General features: G+C 37.7%; 1 protein-coding gene across 3 annotated transcripts in view; it reads right to left on the bottom strand.

Annotated features, from left to right (window-relative positions):
* LOC150105360 (transducin beta-like protein 3) overlaps positions 1–23,791 on the bottom strand; it is a 324,945-nt gene extending 301,154 nt beyond the window's left edge. For all 3 annotated transcript variants that reach the window (XR_016548482.1, XM_090394739.1, XM_090394738.1), the window contains exon 1: positions 23,710–23,791. The gene's annotated coding sequence lies outside the window, so the exon portion shown is untranslated. The remainder of the gene's footprint in view (positions 1–23,709) is intronic.
* Positions 23,792–24,860: the final 1,069 nt, after the last annotated feature.

Here is a 24,860-nt window from a genome sequence, read left to right as displayed (position 1 = left end):
CAGTAAACTGCAGCATATGGGGATGGATATAGGGTTGATGAGATGGACAGGAGGGTGGATGATGGAGAGATATCAGAGAGTAGTTTATTCAAGAGTAGAGTCCAAAAGACGGCCTGTGACTAGTGGTGTGCCACAGGGTTCTGTTCTTGGACCACTACTATTTAATTTGTTCATTAACGATATAGGAAAGAATCTGAGAGGAACTGTTCAATTGTTTGCTGATGATGCAAAGTTGGGTAGAGCAATAGTGAATGCACATGATGTCAAAATTTCGTAGGATGATTTGGATAGTTTGGAAGACTGGGCTAAGGAGAATGACTTTAGCCACTTTTTGTCAATTTAATGTGGCAAAATGTAAAGTTATGCATTTTGGGGTGAAAAGATTAGCAGCAGTATACCACATTGTTGGAACTGTACTCCAAAAGATTGACGAGGCCAGGGATTTGGGAGTGTTGGTAGAAAGGGAGTTGAAGTTTAGGGGGGCACATTACAAAAGTGGCTAAATCAGCTCATCAGATCACTTGGTTACCGAAGAATACTTTGACAAGCAGAGACAAGCAAGTTATTGTTCCTCTGTATCGTGCCTTGATAAGACTTCATCTTGACTACTGTGCCCAGATTTGGTCACCTAGATTTCTTCTTGATGGGGAGGAAGTGGAGAGGATTCAGAGAAGTGACCAAGATGATAGCAGGTCTATGAAATGAACCTTATGAGAACAGGTTGAAGATTTGTGGGTTGCAGAAATTGGTTGATAGGCAGAAAAGGGGTGATATGATTGAGACATTCAAATTACTGAAGGGGGTTTCTATAAGATTAATTCAGAGGATATTTTTGAGAACAGGACTGGTGATGGGAAGACTAGGGGCCATCCATGGAAACTGGGCAAGAGTGTGGTTAGCAATGGTGTTAAGAGCTAGGTTTTTTACTTGGAGAGTGGTGAATGAGTGGAATAAGCTGTCAGAGTCTGTTGTGGGTGCCATGACTGTGAATGAGTTCAAGGCAAGTATGATAGTACTGTGTGAATGTAGAATAGTTGTTCTTGACATGATGTTAGGGCCTCTCTCGATGAGTCTAAGGACTCCTTGGAGTTGCCCGTAATAATAACAAAATTTTTGATGGTCACCTAAGACTTATCAAAAAATTCTTGATGACATTCAGAGGGCAGCTTGGCTAACTGTCTCATAAATGGTCAGTATCCACATCTTGTTTTTTCTACAGATAATTCCATGGACAGTGTTCAGCAGAACAGCATTCCTCCAATTTCTACTAAACTTAAGACAACAGTAAGACAAGCAACCTTCCCAACATTCATTTATTGAAGTGATAATCAACAGACACACTACTTCTGTTCATCTTTCATTCATCTGCCTCTGTATTCTGGAACTACCTTCTATATGTTATACTATTTCAGTCACCTCCATGGAGTCAATCGACTCATCCTGGGAGGTCCACTCACCCAGCAGCATGTCTATCATAATGAATTTTGAAGTTGTTTACACTCCCTGCATTCAAAATGCACTCTGGCAATGCATTCCACTTACCAACAACTCTTCACGTAAAAAAAATCTACTCTTCACACCCTTCTTTCCATTTTAACATCCACTCTTTTTATAATTCCTTCTTATTAATCTGATAAAATCCGTTAACTTGAAAGTCTCTATCATATCTCCTATCCACCAAACACTGTAATCCATATTCCCTCAAATGATCTTCATAACTAATACTCTGGAATCTTGATATATCACTTTGGTCATTTGTCTTTGGACCCTCTCTAGTGTTTCCACATCACAATAAAAAAAACAAGTGGTCAAATCTGAAACAATAGTCCAATGCCTTATATAAAGGCACCACTTCATTATCCCTACATTGTCATCATATCATAAAATGTAAGCAGACTGCTGAAGTAAGACCTGCCCTTCACAAACCCATGCTGACCATCATAGAGAATCTTATGTTCATCCTGTATTCTATTCCTAACTATTTTTTTTTTCCAACATCTTGACCATAACTGCAGATATACAGACAAGTCTATAACTGGAAACTTCTGTCCTAGAACCATGCTTGTGGAGAGGTATTATTTTGCCTTCTTTCCACTCCTTAGAAACCTTCTCTGCTGCAAGACTTGCATTAAATAACCAGGTCAAGGACATGTCTAACTCTTGCACATTCTTTAAACATAAGTTTAAAGACTCCCATTCCCACAACCTTTAAGCTACACGTGATACACCTATGATTCTTTCAATTCATCTAATCCTTGCCTCCCTTCCACATGTTGCACAGCATCATACAAACCACTATGATGTACAATGATGAAGTGCTGATTAAATAATTACACTATATCATTTGCTCTTGTTACTCTGCTACCATAACTATCCACCAGTAAACCTGCCAGAATTATTTTTCCTCTTGGTTGCTGCATAATGGAAAAATTACCTTGGATTAGCTTTGACCTGACAGGAAATCTCCTTGCATATTCTATTTTTTTCTTTCTTTGAGACTACTGAAAACAAAAAGCAAGAAGAATTATTTTATAATTAGTTTCTTCTTTGTAAAAGTATAATCAAATAATCCATTATTCATTTTTATCATCATCATCAAATTCCTGACATATACCCTCAGGGGGTGTACAGGATCTTAAGATAGTACTATATGAAAAAGTTACATCATTACTAACTTCCATTAGACAATTTTCCTCCAGAGTAATCTGTTATCAGTCAAGACTCCAATGTCATCAGATCTTACAATTTGTCTTTTAATGCACTTTTTGCTATCAATACACCTAGATGTCTGTCTTCCTCCAAGTCTTTTTCCTGTCAACCTGGCAAAGGACACTTGTGTTGCTAATCATTCCTCTCCCATTCCGTTTAAGTGACGATACCATCTGAGACTGCCTCTGCTAATACATTCCCCATTGCTAATAATATCAAGTTCTTTCCTATATAATACTGCCACTGATTCCATCCATTCCCTAATCAGAACTCTCATACCTGTGGTCTCCAATCATTCATGAAGTGTTTTATTTCTACACTAGCTCTCAAATCCATAAGTTAAAAACTAACATGAAAAACACTGTCTTGTATACAGCTAGTTTAGCGTTTTGACTGCCTACCATACCAGCTATGAGAACTGGTATGGTAGGCAGACTTGTACAGGATTTATTCAGAAGTATAACATCATCTGCATAAAGTAAAGAGCTGAGATTAATTAATAACTCCAAATTTGATATTAAGTTTACTACCACTTTTCAATTTTAAAGCTAACTTATAACTCAAATAGAAACCAAATATCAATAAATATAATGTCCCATTTAGATCATATACCATTTACGGGTCTTCGAAACTTAAACACAGATCCTTGTTATATTCCCATGATTTCTCAACAATTTATCTTAAAGTGAAAATCTGATCCTGACAACCATTATTAAACCTGAATCTAGCCTTTTCTTCACTTCCCTTCCACAATATTTCTTACACATTTCTCAAGTATACTAGATTAAATCTTACCAGGAACATTCAGTAAAGAAAGTTCTCTCAATTCTTACATTCAGTTTTATTTCCCTTTTTATACATAGGTACTTTAAGAGCTCTACCCCAATCATTCTAACTAGGCCTTCTGATTATGCAGTGCAGCTACTGTAAAACTTTTATACCTCCATATTTGAGCATTTCTGTTCAAATTTCATTTACTCCAGCTGCCCTTACACATTTCAGGTTTTTGATGGTCTTCTTCAATTCAAGTATTGATATGTATTCCAGATTGCATTTCTACTGAGTATTTTCTACTACCAAGCTGTCACTACTTGTTTTATTTAGCAATCTCTCCAAGTAATTACTCCAGACATCTAGAATATCTTTACTTCTGTTTTCATGTCACCTCTATCATCTCTGATTCTACAATACTCTTTCCTCCATTTCTAAGCTTTTCAATAGCTTCTAAACTTGGAGGCTACAGAAAAAGCCTCCAATTTTTTTTTCTGTGTGCTCTAAAAGTACAATCTAGTTTACTTGTCAGGAACTTTCGATATGCCGTCTTCTTTTCCTTCACGGCCACTTTAAATTCTTGAGTGCATCATGGAGTTCTAAGATTTTTCTATCCTTGCAAATCACCTCACCACATGCTTCTATGGCTTAATTGATCAATGCTGTCTTCAGGGTTTTCCCAATGAATTTCCAAGATTTGGTTCTTGTTTTCAAACTCCTTCATTTCTTCTTGTATAATTTTTGTGTATTTGAGTCTGCAGTGCACCTCTAAAAGCTGTTCAACTTTGATTCATTTTAAAACTTTCTTAAGGAACCTTTTTTTTTCAATATGAAATGAAAGAAGGGTTTCTTTTTCAATTTTATCCTGCTCAACACTAAATGGTGAGTGATTCCAATTTTAAATCTACTCGTGTCCTGAACCAGTGGGAAAACATTGCGATCAATGTTCCCTCGAAGCTGTGCACATGAGTGTACGCACACGTTTTACAACTAGCGCACAAAGCAAAAAAGATGCGCGCACTAGATTTTCAAGATGAAATTAAAATTTATTAATTAAAGAAGTTCCACCTAAACATTAACCTATAAATTCTTTAAAAAATACAGTAACTCGGAAACACTCAAGCCTATAACCTCACATTTTTTTATTACATTCTCGAAGTTGCACAAAACTTATAAATTATTAACAGTAACCCTATTTGAGGCCTAGCGATTTGATGCCAAAGTGAAAGGAGTGTGGCTTAAATGTGTAATTTTTAAGTAGCATATAGAATGGCACGTGGTTTGTTTACATCTCGGGCCGGACTCATGGAAAATTCCCAAACGTGATTGGCTGATCAAATTAGTTCAAGATCATGACGAATTAAAACAACGGTTTCATAATTTTAATAAAAATAATTAAATACTTTTAAAAACTTAAATTAGAGTACAATTAAAAATATTGTAGCGATTCAAAATTCTCTAATTTTTAAAAGGAATTTTAAAATAGTAGACTAAATAATAACATTTGTGTACACGCATTGAGATACAACCAAGTTAATTTAAATCTAGCCTCTAGGCATATCTTTTAGCTCTTGTGTTGCCCTCGGCAATGTTTAGCGTTGGTTCTGCTTTTGCCTTGCCAAGTTATTCAGTGAATAGTGTACATTTGTAAATTTATAAAAAAATAAAAAACAATCTTCAAATAACAAAATTGCAAAAAACTGATGCACCATGTCAAATTCAAAGGAAGCGAAAGCTGTGAAGCGAAAACGACCTGCTAGCTGCTTTAAAAGTAAATGGCTGGATGAAATAGTGAAAACTGCTATGCCAAAAGCTCATGAGTTGATAAACATTCAGCTGCGTGAAATATTTATGTATGATGCTACAATTGGTGTTGTTTGTATTTATTGTCGTGATGCAAAGGTTGCTGGGGATTTTGCTAATGGGAAGAAGTCTGATGTCACTTGGAAGTTGGACTTTTTGAAATGCCATTTGACAAGTAAAATACATCTGGATGGTGTACACAAACTTAGGCATCAAAATTGTTCATTGCCAGCTACAGGAGTACTGCATATGCTATGTAAAAGTTCAGATGACCGAGAGAGAAAACGATCAAACCAGAGCAGATTAAAGTTCTTATTGACAGTGTCTTATTAGTTGTTAAGATGAATAACTCTTTACTTTCAGTTCAACATATTAATGAACATATGGAAAAGTATGTTCAACTCCCAGACAGCTGGCGAAGCAAAAATTATGCATTTGAATTTCTGGAAACAATCAATTTAATTGTTGAAAATGACATGTTTGAGCAAATTGCATCTGCAAATTTCCACACCTTAACCATTGATGAAAGCACTAATATAACTGTTAACAAATGTCTTTTAAGTTTAGACCTAAAGATTGTAATGAATATAAAACATATTTTGGTGGAATAATTCAGTTGCAGGCATGTGATGCCTCCTCCATTGTGTTAGCTATTAAACAGTTTTATCAAGAAAAGAAACTTGATCTCCAAAAAAATGGTGATGTTTACCTCTGATGGAGCCACAGTGATGCTGGGCAAAGTTAATGGTGTCACTGTAAAACTTAAATTAGAAGTTCCACATCTTGTCCAGCAACACTGTGCAGCTTACCGTGAGGATCTGGGGATCTGTGATACGTGGAAGGAAATTAAACTAATCATCTATTTCTCGTTCCACAGTGAAAATACATGAATTTAAAGAAATTGTCGAGGCGTCTGAAAATGAAGATGAAAATGGCTATCCAGACATTTTGCATTACATGCAATAATAAGAAACTATGAGGGACTGATCACATATTTTGAAAAAGACAAATCAAATGATCCTGTGGTTAATTATTGTCACAATAAATTAACTAACGTAACATTCAAAGTAGCTGTTAACGTTTTAAGTGATGTTTTTGAAGAAATGGCTTCCCTGTGCAAAATCTTACAAAGGAGTAACCTTACACCACTAGACAGTCATCATTTTGCCAGAGGGAAGATTAACAAAATCAGGAATCAGTATTTAGAAAGTGACGCTTGCTGGAGCGACAGAGTAAATGCTTTACTTAAACAAGAAGAGACTGAACCAGTAGATACTAGGCCCCTGTTAAATTTTATAAATTGTTTATGTGCACACATTTAGAGGACAGATTCCCTGAGAATGAGATACAAGAATGGTCAGTGTTTGATATCTCCTCTATTTCACATTGTGATTTCTCATTTGGTAGTGAACATGTTAATGCCCTTTGTCTTAAATATCACTATTTTCTGGATGATACAACATAAATAATTTGTCAATTTAATGATTTCAAATTTTCTGTACAAGAAAAAATTAAATGCAAAATGATATCAAATTTTACACAAATGGTTGTATTTGCTCTTCAAAATGAGCAGTTTTGTGATTTGGCAAAGTTGATGGATATTGGAGGAACCTTCCTTGCATCTAGTGCAGACTGTGAGCGAGGTTTTAATCTAATGAATCAAATAAAAAACCAACTTAGAAACCGTTTAGGAGAATGTCATTTGGATATGCTAATGAGAATGAAAAGTTACCAATTATATGGAAATCCAGTTAATTTAGATAGTGTGTATAAAGAATGGGTGAATGCCAAAGACAGAAGAGAGAAAAAATAAGGAGATAGAAGCTAGAACTAAACAAGAAGAGAATTAGTAACGGACTTATTATGAATGTTTAACAAGGTGAGAATTAGTAATGGGAATATTTTATTATGTATGTTTAGAGTTATTTGCAAAGTTAGAAAATTTAATTAAAGGCAATCAGTCACTAGTGTTATCTATTTTTTTACTTTATTTCTTACTTCTAATCAGATCAATATTAAATACATATGTTAGCTCTGTGATTGATGTCACACAACTTACTTCGTGATGGTAATAATACACACAATTAGAATCCTATCTAGTACAGTCGGTATCATGCTGGCCTCGCATATGCAAAGTCCCCAGATCGAGTCCTGCCCAAGGCTTGTGAAACGTGATTTCCGACTGCTTACTGGGGAGGCTACTGCCGTGTGTGTGGGAACATGGTGGGGGAGTTGGGGGTGACCTGGCTGACATCCCATTGACACCAGAAGGTAAACAATGAACTAAAATCTTTTAACTTTTTTGCTTAAATGATCAGTATGGTGACTCATATGGGTGCGCAAATACTTTTCAAAAGGAGGCAAATTTTGCACAAATGCAAATTTCTGCGCACACTCACAGCAAAAAATTAGAGGGAACATTGATTGCGATCAACAATAAAATAGTCACTGAGACTTTTAGTTCTTGCATCTTCATAATCATATGAATATGTGCACATTTTTATGTTAGTATATGTTGAAGTATATACCAATATACCTTGGAATAGTAATAACTAGTCCAAGGCCTGAACAGAACTCTGGCAGTTAGTTACTATTATCATTAGTTCTCTTTTCTCTAAATTTTTCAAAAACATTTCTATATGTTTAGTAATCATTTCCTACTCTACTGTTTAGATCTCTAACTGATGGTGATGACTGGAGTTGCCGTACTTGAGATAAAAAATAAAAAAACATCAAGAGGTGTGGAAAGGCAGATGGAGTAGATGATATTCAACCAGAAATGTTCAAATATGGGGTACTTAAGGTTCAAAGCTGTATAACTGAGAACAGATGCAGAAAACTGACCAGGGCTTCTGACTAAATGTCCAATTCTGACCAAACCTTCTCATGGTGCACCCTGTTAGTAACCTACATAGATACTGAACAAACGAGGATAGGCTAGCAATTTGGGTTTTAGCCGACTAAATTGTATTCTTACTGGTTTAAACCAAAATATAAAATGATGGTACAACATGACAGAATGTCATGCAGCTGGGGCTTCGCCTTGTTAAACAACACACGTACTGTTTTCGCCAGGGAAGCAGGGCGAACAGCAAAAAGTCAGCTACTGGAACAAATCATAAAATGCACCCCCAACTCAAAACAGGCAGAGTTCAAGATCTGTACTATCAACATAAGAAGCCTGAATGGCAAAGAAATCGATCAAGCTGAGGAATTGGATAAGTATTTTCAGTTACCCCTATTATGTCAATTCGATAATTGACATAATAGGGGTAACTGAAACAAAAAAGACAAAAACTAGTGAGATCTTTCAGAACAATAAATACAAAATGTTATATTCAGGCAATGACAATCAAGGAAAAGAAGGAGTAGCCATAGTATTCAACACTAAATATGAGGCAAATCTTCTTGAATGGCAAGCAGTCTCAAGTAGAGCGATGTGGGTAAATATCAGAATGGGGAAACTGGACAATGAGACTTGTTTGTGCCATAGGAATAAAATAGTCACTTTGCAAGGAACTTTTGATATACTTTCTTCTTTTCCTTCATTTAGATAAATGAAGGAAAATCTAAATCTAAATAGCAGAGTAGGAAATGATTGTCAGACATACAAAAATGTTTTGAGAAAATTTGGAGAAAAGAGCAAAGCTAATAATAATGGCAAATAGCTGTTGGATTGCTGCTCAGCACATGGACTGGTTATTACTAACACAATGTTCCAACATAAAAATGTGCACAAATTCACATGGAGAGAAGAGGCAAGGAATAAGAAAAGTCTCAGTGACTATGTTATTGTCAATAGTGATGTTCTCTCTCTGGTGCAGAACATCAGAGTGTACAGAGGATTTGAAATTAGAAGTGATCACCATGTAGTCTTGAGCAGAATAAAACTGAATTTCACATTGAAAAGAAGAGCATGGAAGAAAGTTTTAAAGTGAATAAAAGTTGAGCAGCTTTCAGATATGAACCGTAGACTAAATTACACAAACATTATTCAAGAAAAAAATGAAAAGGTTTGAGAACAGGAACTCAACCTTGGTGATTCAGTGGCAAGCCTTAAAGCAAACCCTGATTGATTCAGCCAGAGAGGCAAGGTTGTCTGCAAGGATAGAAAAATCAGAACTCCATGGTGGACACAAAAAGTTAAAGAGGAGTGAAGGAAAAGAAGCAAGCATATCAAAAGTTCCTTGCAAATAAGTCAGATTGTGCTCTTAGAGAACACAGAGACAAATGTAAGAAAGCTAAACACTGTATAAAACTAGCTAAACAAAAGTCATGGGAAGACTTTGGTAAGAACATAGAAAATAAATATCAAGAAGGTGGTAAGATATTCTGGAGGTTGTTGAAGCTTAGGAATGGAGGAAAGAGTGCTGTAAAAGGAATTAGAGATGATAAAGGTGACATGAAAACTGGAGAAAAAGATATCCTTGAAGTATGGAGTAATTACTTCGAAAAATTGCTAAATGAAACAAGCAGTGATAGCATAGTAGTAAAAAACACTCAACAGGAATACATATCCATACTAGAAGTAGAAAAAGCCATCAAACGCCTGAAATGTGGAAAGGCAGCAGTAGTAGATGATGCTTGATCATTTCTGAACCAATATTTATACCTGGATATACAGTATAAATACTTCAGTATTTATACTGGAGGTAGTCATACCTCCATGCTTGAACATTTCTGAACTAGAAATGCTAAAGTATGGAGGTATAAAAGTCTTACAGTGGCTGCAACGTATGGTTCAGAGGATCTGGATAGAGTGATGAATTCCAATGATTGGAGTAGAGCTCTCATAGTAGTAGCCATATATAAAAAGTGAAATAAAACTGAATGTGAAAATTACAGAGATATTTCTCTACTGAGTGTTCCTAGTAAGATTTACGCAAGTATACTTGAGAAACGGTTGAGGATTGTAAAAGAAAAGCCTGGTGAAGAGTAAGCTGAATTCAGGCCAAACAGAGGTTGTCAGTGCCATATTTCCACTTTAAGACAAATAGTTGAGAAATCATGGGAATATAACAAAGATCTTTACTGGTAATTAGTTTACGGAATTAACAATGCATATAAAGTATATCAATTAAAGGCAACTTTAATGAATAACTTCTATATTTCGGCAACGTCACGTTGCCATCTTCAGGAACATAAAGATATGGTATGTGCATGCAGGCACTAACAAAAGCAAATGAGGAAGAAAGCAAGAAACTAATATTGTTCCTAAAGTCCTAATAGTGCCCTCTGGTGGGCTAATTTGGTTGTCTTGGCAGTTGGGGCTGAAGTTCTCATAATGTAAGTCTCCCAAATTTGGGGTAGTTTCATGCACCCAAATTTGTTGAGGTTAGGAACGTTTTTTAGAGCTGCTGATGATTCCTTGAATAATCTTTCGTATTTAAACTTGCTGCGGTGTATTATTTTTGTTTTCTTCCAACGAATTCTATGATGGGTATCTAAGGCATGGTCTGCCAGCCCAGAGCAGCTGTACTGGTGAAACCGGATATAGTCTTTGTGTTCTGAAATCCTGATACTTGCTGTCTTGCCTGTTTGGCCAAAGTAGGACAATTTGCAGCTGCAAGGGACCTGGTATACACCAGGTAGGTCTAGGGGAAGTGGTTGGTCTTTGGTAGAGCGGATAAGGGATGCCAACTTTTTATACGGTCTGTAACAAGAGGTAAGGTCATATTTTTTGAGGATATTGGTTATTTTCTCAGAGGTGCCTTGGATGTAGGGGATGGTGATAGATTTGGTGTAATCTTTATTGTGGACGGGGGTTGTGGTTTACTGGTTTTAGTATTTTTTGGATTTTTTGGGGGTTATAGCCATTTTCTAAGAAAGTGTTGAGGATGTGGTTTAGTTCAGTAGTTATGGCCTTGTCATCTGAGCAGATTAATTTTGTCCTGTTATATAGTGTTTTTATAACCCCATATTGTTGTGAGGGGGGGGGGGAATTGCTGGTGAATGTATCTGCCAGTATGGGTGGGTTTTCTGTAAACAGAGAAAACCAAAGATCCATCAAGATGGCGAGTGATTAAAGTGTCTAGGAAGGGGAGGGTGTTGTTTTCCTCTTTTTCTATGGTGAACTGAACTCTGGGGTGATGGTTGTTTAAGTGTGTTAGGAAGGAGTGGAGTGTGTCTGAGCCATGTGGCCAAATAGCGAACACATCATCCACATAACGAAGCCAAATAGTGGGTTTTTGTGGGACCACTCAAGAAAACCTCTCACTCCAACACACTGACATAATGGTCAGTTTTGACGTCTCCTCCCTATTCACTAATGTCCCACTCAAACCAAGTTTCTTCCCGATATCTCAGCCCTATATCAGTTCACAATGAACTCAGGCTATTTCGTTTGGCAAGGAAAGTTCTACAAACAGATAGAGGGGACAGCCATGGGTTCACCACTTTCCCCACCCTTGGCCAATTTCTTTATGGAGACCTTTGAAGAGAAAGCCTTAAACTCTGCCACACAAAAACCCACTATTTGGCTTCGTTACATAGATGATGTGTTCGCTATTTGGCCACATTGGTCACACACTCCACTCCTTCCTAACACAATTAAACAACCAACACCCCAGAGTCCAGTTCACCTTAGAAAAAGAGGAAAACAACACCCTTGACACTTTAATCACTCGCCAGCTTGATGGATCTTTGGTTTACTCTGTTTACAGAAAACCCACCCATACTGGCAGATACATTCACCAGTAATCCCCCCCCTCACAACAATATGGGTTATAAAAACACTATATAACAGGGCAAAATTAATCTGCTCAGATGACAAGGCCCTAACTACTGAACTAAATCCTCAACATCCTCAACACTTTCTTAGCCAATGGCTATAACCCCCAAAAAATCCAAAAAATACTAAAACCAGTAAACCACAACCCCCTCCACAATAAAGATTACACCAAATCTATCCATCCCCTACATCCAGGGCACCTCTGAGAAAATAACCAATATCCTCAAAAAATATGACCTTACGTCTTGTTACAGATCATATAAAAAGTTGGCATCCCTTATCCGCTCTACCAAAGACCAACCACTTCCCTTCTTCTATTTTCTTCTTCGTTCTGCTATATTCACCCATTCTGTGTAAAACCTCCCAGACATTAATCTGGTAATAACCTCTTAACAGCTTATGTCTCGAATTCTGCAAATTCTGCACCAATTCAAAGTCACCAATTTCTGCAAATTGCAAACTTCTGAATGAAGTGAAAATGGATGTGCAGAACCAGGGAAACTAGAACTACCAAGAAAGGGGGGGGGGGGATATGCAGACATCAGTGAGACAGTTCAGTGTAAGAATGTATATAATGTACCTGAGACAGTACTAAGGAAATGAGAATCGGATATTTAGAATAACGCATCAAGATAGGGGTGGGAAAAAAGGGATCACTGCATTTCATGTATACTAATGCCAGAAGTATTAGGAACAAGAAGGAAAAATTTTTGGCCTTGATCTTAAAGGCCACAGGTTATTGGCAGCATTAGTGAAACATGGCTGACGGAAGATGATATAGTTAGTGGGATAGAATGTATACGTTATAGTGTGTTTAGAAGAGACAGAGAGAATAAAATTGGGGGAGGGGTGTTATTGATGATAGCTGATGAACTGCAGCCAAGGAGAATTGAAGTTGTATCACAGGATAGTGAAAAGAGCTCGTTTGAGGCTATTTGGTGTGAGATTGAGACTGGCAGAATAAAATATACAGTTGGGTGCTGCTATAGACCAGGTGATGGAATAGATGGTGGAGATGGTATGCATAAACAAATTGATGAAATGAGTGGAAGGAGGGTAATTATTATGGGGGATTTCAACTATGGTAACATTGATTGGGAGGAGGAGAGGACACATGTGAGGAAGGAAATCGATTTTATTCAATTATTAAGGGATAACTATCTGAGACAGCATGTAATTGAAAATACTAGGGGTGTGAGAGTGCTTGACCTGGTAACAGCATCTCAGAATTTGAAATGAATATGACCATGTTGCCACCTATTGGTGAGAGTGATCATAAGGTCTTGACCTGGGAGGTAACTAAAGGTGTGAATTTTCGATTAAGACAGGGTATATGTGAAATTACCGTGCTGGCAAGTATGACAAGCTTAGGAGATTGCTTGGATCAGTGCCATGACATGTACAAATGCAAGGGCTAGATGTCGATAGGGCATGGGAAGTGGTCATGGAGCATTTACAGGAGGTTATGGCTAATTGTATACCTAGGGTCCGAATAGTAAAACAAGTAGGGGTTAAATGGATGAATAACACCATTAAGCTTGAGCTGCAAAAAAAGAAACAACTGTGGAGAGAATTTAAGGTGAAAGATGACCTTTAAAATCAATACAGGTACACGAATGGTATAAAGCGCAGGCCAGAAGTTTCACGAGTGTGGTAAGAAAAGCAAAAGCAGATTATGAAACAGAATTAGCCATGCAAGCTAAAGAGAATCCCAAACAGTTTTTTCAATATGTTGCAAGTAAAAGAAAAAATGTATACGGCAGAATGATTTTAAAGAATGTCGATGGTAGGGAGGTAACCGAATCAGTCGATATAGTGGAATTACTGAGCAAGCGCTTTACAAGTGTATATCATCCAGGTGGTGATATTGCAGGAATTAAGGAACCAACAGCTTATTCGGGAATTGTGGTGAATGAAGTGGAGATGAATAGTCTATTACAAAACCTTAAGGTGAATACATCTGTGGGATTGGATGGTATACACCAGCTCGTGTCGTACGTGAAGCGGCTAAACAATTGTCAGTGCCCTTGACCATTTTGTTTAATTTGTGTCACGGGTCTGGGTTAGTCCCGAGGGGATGGAAAGAGGGGAAAATAGTTCCACTTAATAAAGGAGGTTCCAAGACTGTTGTTGCAAATTACCGACTGATCAGCATATCAGATGTCGTTCTCAAAGTCTTGGAGAAAGTAATCAAGAGGAAAATACAGCAATGGATAGATGAAAATGGGATACTGTATGGGGAACAGCAAGTTTTGTGAAGAGTAGATCATGCATCAGTAACTTGCTCACGTTTTATAACACAGTGACAGCTGAACTGGATAAGGGTAATGGGTTTACAGTGATACTGTTGGACCTTGCTAAGGCCTTTGACAGGATACCACATGGAATTCTAATCAGTAAACTGCAGCATATGGGAATGGATACAGGATTGGTGAGATGGACAGGAGGGTGGTTGATGGAGAGATATCAGAGAGTAGTTTATTCAGGAGTAGAGTCCAAAAGACAGGCCTGTGACTATTGGTGTGCTGCAGGGTTCTGTTCTTGGACCACTGCTGTTTAATTTGTTCATTAACGATATAGGGAAGGATCTAAGAGGAACAGATCATTTGTTCGCTGATGATGCAAAGTTGGGTAGGGTGATGGTAAATGCAGAAGATGTCAAAATCTTGCAGGACGACTTGGATAGATTGGCGTTCTGGGCTAAGGAGAATGCATGTCAATTTAATGTGACAAAATGTAAGGTTTGCATTTTAGGGTGAAAAGATTAGCAGCAGTATACCACATTGGTGGAACTGTATTCCAGGAGATTGATGAGGCCAGGGACTTGGGCGTGTTGGTGGATAGGGACATGAAGTTTAGGGGCACATTGCAAAAGTAGCTAAATCAGCTCATCAACTCACTTGATTGTTGAAAAATACATTGACGAGCAGAGACAAGCAAGTTATTGTACCTCTGTACTGAGCCTTGATAAGACCTCATCGACTACTGTGCCCAGATTTGGTCACCTAGGTTCTTTCTTGATGGGGAGGAGGTGGAGAAGATCCAGAGGCAAGTGACCAAGATGATAGCAGGTCTATGGAATGAACATTATGAGAACAGGTTGAAGATTTGTGGGTTGCAGAAATTAGTTGATAGGCAGAAAAGGGGAGATATGATTGAGACATTCAATTTGCTAAAGGGTTTCTATAGGATTAATTCAGAGGATATTTTTGAGATCAGGACTGGTGGTGGGAGAACTAGGGGACACCTATGGAAGCTGGGCAAGAGTGTAGTTAGCAGGGGTGTTAGAGCTGGGTTCTTTACTTTTAGAGTGGTAAATGAGTGGAATAAGCTGATAGTCTGTTGTGGGTGCTATGACGGTGAGTTCAAGGCAAGGTATGTTAGATACTGTGAGAATGTTGTATAGTTGTGTGGACATGATGTTTATGGCCTCCCTCGATGAGTCTAAGGACTCCCTGGAGTTGTCCGTAATAATAATAATAAATATAACTGTCTTCATACTCTCTACAATCCAGAGACCAGAAACCACCTTAGTCAATGTCCTCTGAACTTTTTCCAATGCATTTTCATCATTTTGAAAACCAGGTGACCAGATCTGTTCACAGTAATCCATATGTGGCCTGATCAAAGCCTTATACAAAGGAACCATAACATCCTTACTTCCACAATTCAGTGTCCTCCACATCATTCCCATTATCCACTGTGTTGTCTTCACAATTTTAGTAACATGTCTCCGAAATTTTAGGTCCTTGTCTATAATCACTCCCAGATCTCTCATATCCTCTACCTCTTCCAAGATATTTCTCCACCGACTGTTTGGAGAAATATCTTGGAAGAGGTAGTGTACTTTACAACCCATCTCTGCTTCCCAAATTTCTAAACCTTACACTTTGAAACATTGAATTGACATCCCCACTCATTTACCCATTCAGCAAGTGTATTCGAGTCCTGTTACAAAGCTACAGCATCCACTCTACTCCTGATAGCTCTCCCCAACTTTGCATCATCTGCAAACAACTGCATATCACCATTCAGACCTCTCCAAATAACATTTACATACAAATTAAACAGCAATGACCCAAAACAGACCCTTGAGGTGCACCACTAGTAACTTTCCTCTTCTGGAATATCGCTCCTCCATAGACAACTCGCTGATACCTATCAGACAGCCAATCTCCAATCCAGAGAACTAATCTATTGTTCAGCCCCATCCTTTCCAATTTAAATACCAACTTGTCAGGTGGCAATTTATCAAATGCCTTTGTAAAATCTAAATATACCACAGTATATGCAACACCCTTATCCAACACATTTGTCACTTTATTATAAAAAGTAAGCAGATTGCTAAAGCACGATCTTCCTTTAGTAAATCCATGCTAGCTGCCAAAGAGTATTTTTCTGTTGTCAACCCAATTCTGAATCTTAGTCCTAACTAACTTCTCTAATACCTTAACCACAACTCCAGACACACAGACTGGTCTATAATTCAAAGCCTTACTCTTATCACCTCCCTTGTGAATTGGAACAATTTTACCCTCTTTCCACTCTTTTGGAACTTGATCCAATGAGAAACTCATGTTGAAAAGATATATAAAAGCTGTTGTTAACTCTCTGGCACATTTCCTCAAAACACATGGTGAAATAGCATCAAGTCTCACAGTCTTATTTACATCAAGTCTATTCAATTCATCATATACCTCCTGTTCACTTACTAACAGTTCCTCCTCCTCCTTTCCCACTGCTTTCAAGTTCTGCATGATGCCACATTCACAAGAATGAAATACCGTTATAAATTGCTCACTAAATATCTCAACTATATCCTCCACAGTGGTTATCATTCCTCCGTTTTCACCAGTCATTCCCATCTACCATAATCACTCTTTCTTCTACTGGCCACATATCAAAAAAAATCCTTAGGATTTTTTTTGGCTTCTTTAGCTAACTGTTGCTCATACTGCATTTTTGCTACCTTATCAAGCTAGTCACCTTCCTCACCTGGTCTTTGTACTTGTCATGCAACTGGTTGTTATAAATACTCGTTTCGTGTATCTTCCATAATACCTTCTTCTTCCAGATTGCATACCTTATCTCTTGATTCATCCATTTTACACCTACTCTATTTACTCTCTTAACCTTTGGAATACACTCTGATATTGCCTCCACCAAATAGTTCTTGAGTATGGCCCAAGCAGCATTGATATCCTTTCCATCCAGCTCCTCTTTCCAATTTATTATCGCAAGCTGTTTCCTGAGCATTTCATAATTACCAGTCTATTCTACATATATCCCTTTCTAACAGACGTCCTTGAATGACTGGTCACCCTGCAAGTGATCACCTCGTGGTCACTCTCACCAACTAGTGGAAGATTTGACACCTCATTTATAACAACATCATCTGATGAGATGATCAAATCCAATACTCTTGATCCTTGTGTACCCTCCATTACGTGCTGCCTAAGGTAATTGTCTTTCAAAAACTCCAAAAATTCATTTTCTTTACCCCCAGATGCAGTCTCTTGCTTTCAGTCTATATTACCATAAAGTCACCCATAATGATAACTCATTTCTTGCTAGCTAGGCCAATTTGCCTATACATTTCCTTCTCATTACCTTCTATATTACCAGGTCTATAGCAGCATCCAACTAAATATTTCATCCTGCTTACTTCTACCTCACACCATACTGCCTCAAAACCGTGACCACTATTTTCACCATAGAAATCCACCTTAGATGGGCACAACTCATCTGCTACCATTAACAGTACTCCTCCTCCCCTTTCTTCCCTGTCTATCCTCACGAAAAATATCAAGATATCATATCCGTTCATCTCTATTCCTGTCAGGATGTCATCGTCATCTAACTACGTCTCACTTATACCAACAATTTTGGGGCAAATAAACTCGGCAAACAATTAAGTTCCTCTTAATTTGAATACTTCTAGCATTAGTGAATAAACATAAGAAATCATTACTGCTTCTACAAGTCCTACGAAAGTCACTCCTACGATGTGACTCTTCAATACCTTCCCAAGGCACTTCCTCTATATTACCACCAATTCTACAACTTTCCTCACACCTAAACTCTCCCCACCCATCCTGGGCCATCTCAATCTGTGTTTGCCCACTCACACATTCACCTCTGAATTCAGCATCTGCATGTTTCATAAAGTGTCTCCCCATCCACCCTGACTCCCCCCCCCCCCGTTTCCCTGTTTGTGTTGTACCTCCACTTTCTCATTTACTTCATAATATTCACCTCCCCATTTACAAGTGAGCAAATACCTCTCCCTACCCTGCTTTTTTGCTCTTTCATATCACTTCACACCACCTCAGATCTATTCATTACAGTCATTACCTCTCCTGCCAGTATCAATCTGTCCAGCCGACTCACACCAAAACTATTTAAATGCAGCCCATCTTCTTTATACAGTTCCATCCGTTCCCTCAAATTCCTCCCAAACATTCACAAAATGCACTTCTCTCTCCTCACATAACCGTGCTAACATATCATTCATAATCTGTGCTCACCTCCTGAATTCATCACCATCATACCTTGGCAACACACTGACTACCTTTCCTAAAACGCTGTTATCTTTTACTCTCCTTAATAATCTCCTTATATTGAATCTGGCATTTTCCTTGTTCACATCCAAATCATTTGTTCCTACTACAACCATCAACTCTTGTGCTCTCTTATTCTTCATGTCCAACGCTTCAATCATTCTCTCCTTTCTACCACCAGGAAAACAAACCTTATGCATCTTCTCATTCACCACACCTCTACTAATGGAATCTCCATAGAGAACCACTCTCAAATCATTCGATATATCTTTTGCATGGCCATCTTTCCTTCTACTCTTTTTCACTCTTCCATGTATGTCTGTAATTATTTTCATTTCATTTCGCATGCAGTTCATCTCTTGCCTCATCATCATCTACTCTGTTTTCATGTCTGCATTTAATATATATTCCTGTCTGACATTTTCATGTAGTTTCACATTATGTCTTTGGATATTTTTGGTTGCGCAGCATCTACAGCAGACCTCACACTGATGTTCTGACAAGGATATCCAAGGATAATTAATTGACCGTTTTCCTTCTCCTGAGCGACATTCTGATCCTGCAGTGAAAACTGCTGATCATGTATTTTATGAATATTTGGAATAACAGCAGTAGGCCTGGATATATCCCAAGACATCATGGATCTACTGTCTTCATGTGAAGAACTAGCACAAGGTGAAACTGCAGCTCCAGGTAATAAGAGTGAGACACCAGGTTCGATATCTTTTATCATACTTAGTGCAACTTGAGAAGGAGTAGATAATTCAGGTGATACAGAACAAGGAACTAATATTTGGCTGTCTGTACTTGGCCCTGATTCTATGTTATTTGAGTGAGTTTCAATTAACTCAACAGTATTAAGAACAGGCATCGTATTCATTACTGGAATTTACATCGGATCTTTTATTGTTATTATTTATTACAACCCCAAGACCTCATGGAGTCAAAGACTCATCTGGGAGGTCCTTTTATCACTCTCACACACACACACACACACAGCTCATCACACCGTGTTTTAAACACATTCAAACTCTTTGCAGACACCACAATCTCAGGCAAGGCATTCCGATCATTCACAACTCTGCACGAAAAAAACCTGCCTCTCACTCCCCTACTCATACCCTCTTTATAGTTTCCAGGGATGACCTCTGGTTCCCACTATTCTCTGTAAAACTTCTCCAGCATTGATCATATAACAACTCCTTACCAACTTGTAGGTCTCTATCATATCTCCCCTCTTCCTCCTGTCCACCAGACTCTACAAATTACATCTTCACAATCATTCCTCATACTCGACATTCCAGAGGTCAGAAACTACCTTAGTCAGTCTCCTTTGGACCCTTTCCAACATCTGTTCATCCTTCTGAAAACCCAGTGACCATATCTGGGGACAATAGTCCATGTGTTGCCTAATCAAAACCTTATACAACGGAACAAGAATCTCCCTACTTCTACACGTCAGTGTCTTCCGCATCATTCCCAGAAGCCTTTGTGTTGTCTTCACAATTTTGGCTATGTGTCCCCTAAATTTCAGATCCTAATACACTATCATCCCCAAATCTCTTATTTCCTCTACCTCCAACAATATATTCTCACCAAGCATTAATTCTGCATCCCATCTTTGTTTTACAAATTTTAAAACCTTACATTTTGCAACATTGAACTCACATCCCCATTTCTGTGCCCAATCACTCAATCTATTCAAGTCTTCCTGTAAGGCCACAAAATCTTCACTACACTTCATAGTTCATCCGAACTTTGCATCATCTGCAAGCAACTGAATATCTCCATCCAAATCTTCACCTATATCATTAATATACAAGTTAAACAGTAATGGACCTAAAACAGCCCTCTGAGGCACTCCACTAGTGACTTTCCTTTTCCTGGATATCGCTCCCCCATACACAACTTGTTGATACCTATCAGATAGCAAATTTTACAATCCAATGCACTAATCTAATATCCAAACCCATCTGCTCTAGTTTGACTGTCAACTTATCATGAGGTACTCTATCAAAAGCCTTTGCAAAATCCAAGTATATTACTGTGTATCTTTTTCCTCTGTCCAAGGAAACAGTCACTTTATTGTAATAAGTAGATTACTAAAACATGACCTCCCTTTAGCAAATCCATGCTGTCCATCAAAGATAATACCATTGTTATCAACCCAACTCTTGAAGGTACACAGCAGGAATTTGATGATGATGTTCAAATATGGAGGAATAAAAATTTTGCAGCATAATTCAGAGATCAGAAGGGCAGAATATCAAAATCGGAATGATTCAAGTAGAGGTCTCAGAGTTCCCATCAATAATAAAAAAAAAGATATTCACATTCTGCTTTATGCAGAATGTGAAAAGTATCCATTTAGTGTAATTTATTATTATTATTATTACATGAGACCTTCGAGGGGTCCAAGGACTCATCGACAGAGGGCAACTACTCCACAAATCTCCACCTCCACCACTCAATTCACCAACTAGAACGAACCACAGCTACCATCATCTCGCCAAAGCCATCTACCATCCACCACCACTAGTATTTTCACAGACAATCACAAACATCCATGCCCAAGGAGGGATTTAAACCTGCAGCCTTTTAGCTGGAGAACAGATAAGCTGGCCAACCAGGCCGGCAGACAGACACACACACACACACTAGATAGTAGTAGATGCAAAAATAGAATGGGAAATTAGAAATTTATCTATGAAGTGCTTCAGGTAAGATTTCTGTAAACAAAAGAGGCTGAGAAAAATTGTTGAAGAGAAATTTATTATTATTGCACCCTCCATAGATTTGGCAGACTCAGCATGAGAGGTTGACTCAACCGACAACATGTTTATCATACAGAATCTTAAAGTCCTTAACATTAACAACACATTCTGGTAATGCATTCCATTCAGTGACAATTCTCCATGTAAAAAGTCTACTCCTCAAACCCTTCTTCAACACACTCTTACATAACTTCCAGGGATGGCCTCTGGTTTTTCCCCTCTCGCCCTCCACTCTTTTTATAATCCTATCTGGATTAATTTGATAAAGCCCTCTAACTAACTTAAAAATCTCTTTCCACCGAACTCTGCAATCCACATTTCTTCAACCCCTCTCCATAGCCAGCATTTCAAAATCCTTGTATTGTCTTAGTCACTTGTCTCTGGCTCCTGTCCAATATTTTCACATCACACTGAAAAACCAGGTGACCAAATTTGAGCCCAATAATCCAAGTGTGGTCTAACCAGTACTTTATACAATGGCACAACCATTTCCTTATCCCTACGTGTTAGAGTACTTCTTATCACAGCAGAACTACGATGCGCAATATTTGCAACACTTGCAATATGCCTTCTAAACTTCACTCTACTGTCAACCATCACTTGAATCTTGAATCTCATCCACTTCCTGCAGTATGACACCATCAATATAGTACATGACCTTATATTTCTGCACTCCAAAATGCCACACCTTATTATTATTATTATTTGTCACCTTCAGGGAGCCCAAAGACTCATCAAGGGAGGGCATCTGCTCTACAACTCTGTCTCCACTACTCACAATCCACAAGCTGACCGCAACTACACCAACAGCATCTATCGCCAACCACCACCAGTATTTCCACAGACAATCACAAACATCAGTGCCCATGGTGGGATTCGAACCAGCAGCCTTTTTGCGGGAGCGGATATGCTAACCACTCAGCCAGCCACACCTTGTACTTATATTAAAACTACAACCCATTCCTTTGTCCAAGTCAAAAGTCTATTCAAATCTTCCTGAAGGGAATTAATATCAGCAGTGCTACTTATAATTTTTTCCAACTTTGCATCATCAGCAAACAACTGAAGATCTCCAGTCAGTTCACATGTTATAACATTTACAAACAAGTTATTTTCTGTTCTCAAAATACCATAACCTTCACATTCCATACCAATAACTATATCATCTTTTGTCAGCCACATCTTGAAAATACTTACAGCTTTTGATCAAAAGGAGTTATCCAATGCCAAAATATCCTCCTCCTTGTTCCAAACACTTCTGACATTAGTATACATAAAAGTATTAGTCTCCTAGGCTCACAAGCTGACAATCCCATTCCTATGTGAAATCGCAAGAACTACGTTCTGCATTTTCTGTCCATTCACACCTTCATTTACCTTATTGGTGCCTAAACACTCTCATCTGCTTCCTCTCAAATAAAGGGAGTTTCCCTGATTTTGCACTTCAAATCCACATGGTTAGCAGCTCTTTCAAGATCCCTAACATGCAAATCCATTCAAGTGCACACTATTACCTTATAAGTCCTTTTATCTAAAAAAAAAAACACCCCATGGATCCATAAACTGCACATCATTTCTAATTCACAACCTATGCATTGAATCATCTGATCATGGACCTCCCTCCTAAAGTAACATTATTCTCTCACCATTCTCTTTTGCAACTAACAGTAACTCTTTCATGTCCACTCTCATACTATTCACTTTTGGATCACTTGTGCTCACCAAAACAATCAACTATTTCACTTTACCTATCTGCATCATAACAGCCTCATTAAAAATTTCTCCAGTTGTATTGAATCTAATTCAGCGGGCAAATGAAATGACAATTCCAACACTGAAGTTGAAATGTCTGGAATGGTAAATTGACAGAAATATCCATATAAGATATCTGACACAATTCTCAAACATCTTTGCATTTGTTATATTTATTAATTTATACTAATTATATTTATTTATAGTTGTTAGATTGATATTTATGTCTTATTTAATATATAATTTATATAAAGAATTTTGTTTGTTAATTGTGAGGAATTAAAAATTATAGTAAGATTATTAATATTATAATAACGATTTAATTCATTTTAATTAATTAAAAACAGAAAATCATTAGGATTTAAGACAAATAGTGGAAAGTAACAGTAGTTTTTAATTCGGTCTTTAAAAATAATAATATACTTTTTTCACTTAACATTTCGCTATGAATGTCATAATAACAGGATTCAGTAAAAAAATAAAGGCAAAACCTTGCTTTAGGAGAAATGATTACGTCAGCGTTACACACTGAACTTCTTTATAATTTTAGAATTCATACTATAAACTTCATTTCTTTATTAAAATAGATATGAAATTTAAGTGTATATACCTATTTTCGTAATGTAAAAAGCAAGTACTTTTCACTTGCCCACAGCCAGCGTTTATATTTGGCGGAAGGAAGTGGTATTCTTGCAGATCCACTAATGGGTAAATTTTCGTTTTAATGAAAATGCACGATTTTCGGTGTGCACGAGAGTTAAAGACTCAGAATGTTCAGAAGTTGCAAGGAAAAATGGAGAATGAACTCTAAGCAGAAAGAAACCTTTTTTCTTTCTAAACTTTTTTTGTTTCCAGTTTACCTTAGCAACAATGTTCAGTTACCAATTATATATTTGGTTTAATCCTTCATCCAAGTATAAGCAAACAAAGTTTGCGCCTGAAGTATTTTCAGGACTGGAGCAACTCGTGGTAAAGTTGGTATAAATTCTGATCACTTGCATTACTGCATTCTGCATTACTTCCACGTTGGTTTCACCACCTCTGGGTCTGGCTCCCACTGACGAGATCTCAAGAAAGGTCGAAACCGGTCTACGTAGTGACCCTTTCCATAATGCATAGCATTATACATACTCGGATATGTGCATAAGGATATGTGCTTAGCAAAACGGATGCTAAGGCAAGAGATCAGAACTTATACCACGTTTACCACGAGTTTCCCCAGTCCTGAAAATACTTCAGGTGCAAACTTTGTTTGCTTACGCTTGGATAAGGGATTAAATGAAATATATAATTGGTAGCATTGCCAAGTGAAAAACTTCCATCACCTATCTCTAATCCAGAGAATTTTAATAATAAGATGTTGACACCTTTTTTCAACTGGTATATGGTGATGTGACTTTTGCATTACTTTCACCTTGTTATCAAGGAGGCAGATTACGATGTTTTCTTCATTATCAGAATTATCAGAGTGATGGGTGTTGTAAATTAGTGATTGATTGAAGATGAAAAGACTCATCTGATCACTGATAGTGGAGCACAAGGTAAGACTTTGACTTTTGATATTTGATGCAATTTAATTGCTATTGCTTCGCGTATTTATCCAACGCTTGGTATTGCTAGCAGTCCTCTGTGGCTGCGGGGTTTTCTACATAATTTCTGCTGGTAGGTTTTCCAGACCTGTGGGATTTCCTCTTGCGCTCACACGCTATTAAATCGATATGAGCCTGATCAAGACGCCGTCAGTGATTTGCTCGATGAAGA

The sequence above is a fragment of the Typopeltis vanoorti genome, chromosome 6, assembly GCF_054136105.1.
Source record: "Typopeltis vanoorti isolate ZY-2024b chromosome 6, IOZ_Tvanoo_1.0, whole genome shotgun sequence".
NCBI classification, from domain to species: domain Eukaryota; kingdom Metazoa; phylum Arthropoda; class Arachnida; order Uropygi; family Thelyphonidae; genus Typopeltis; species Typopeltis vanoorti.
The sequence above is the reverse complement of the archived record's forward strand: the minus strand, read 5'-3'. Positions and strand labels throughout refer to the sequence as shown.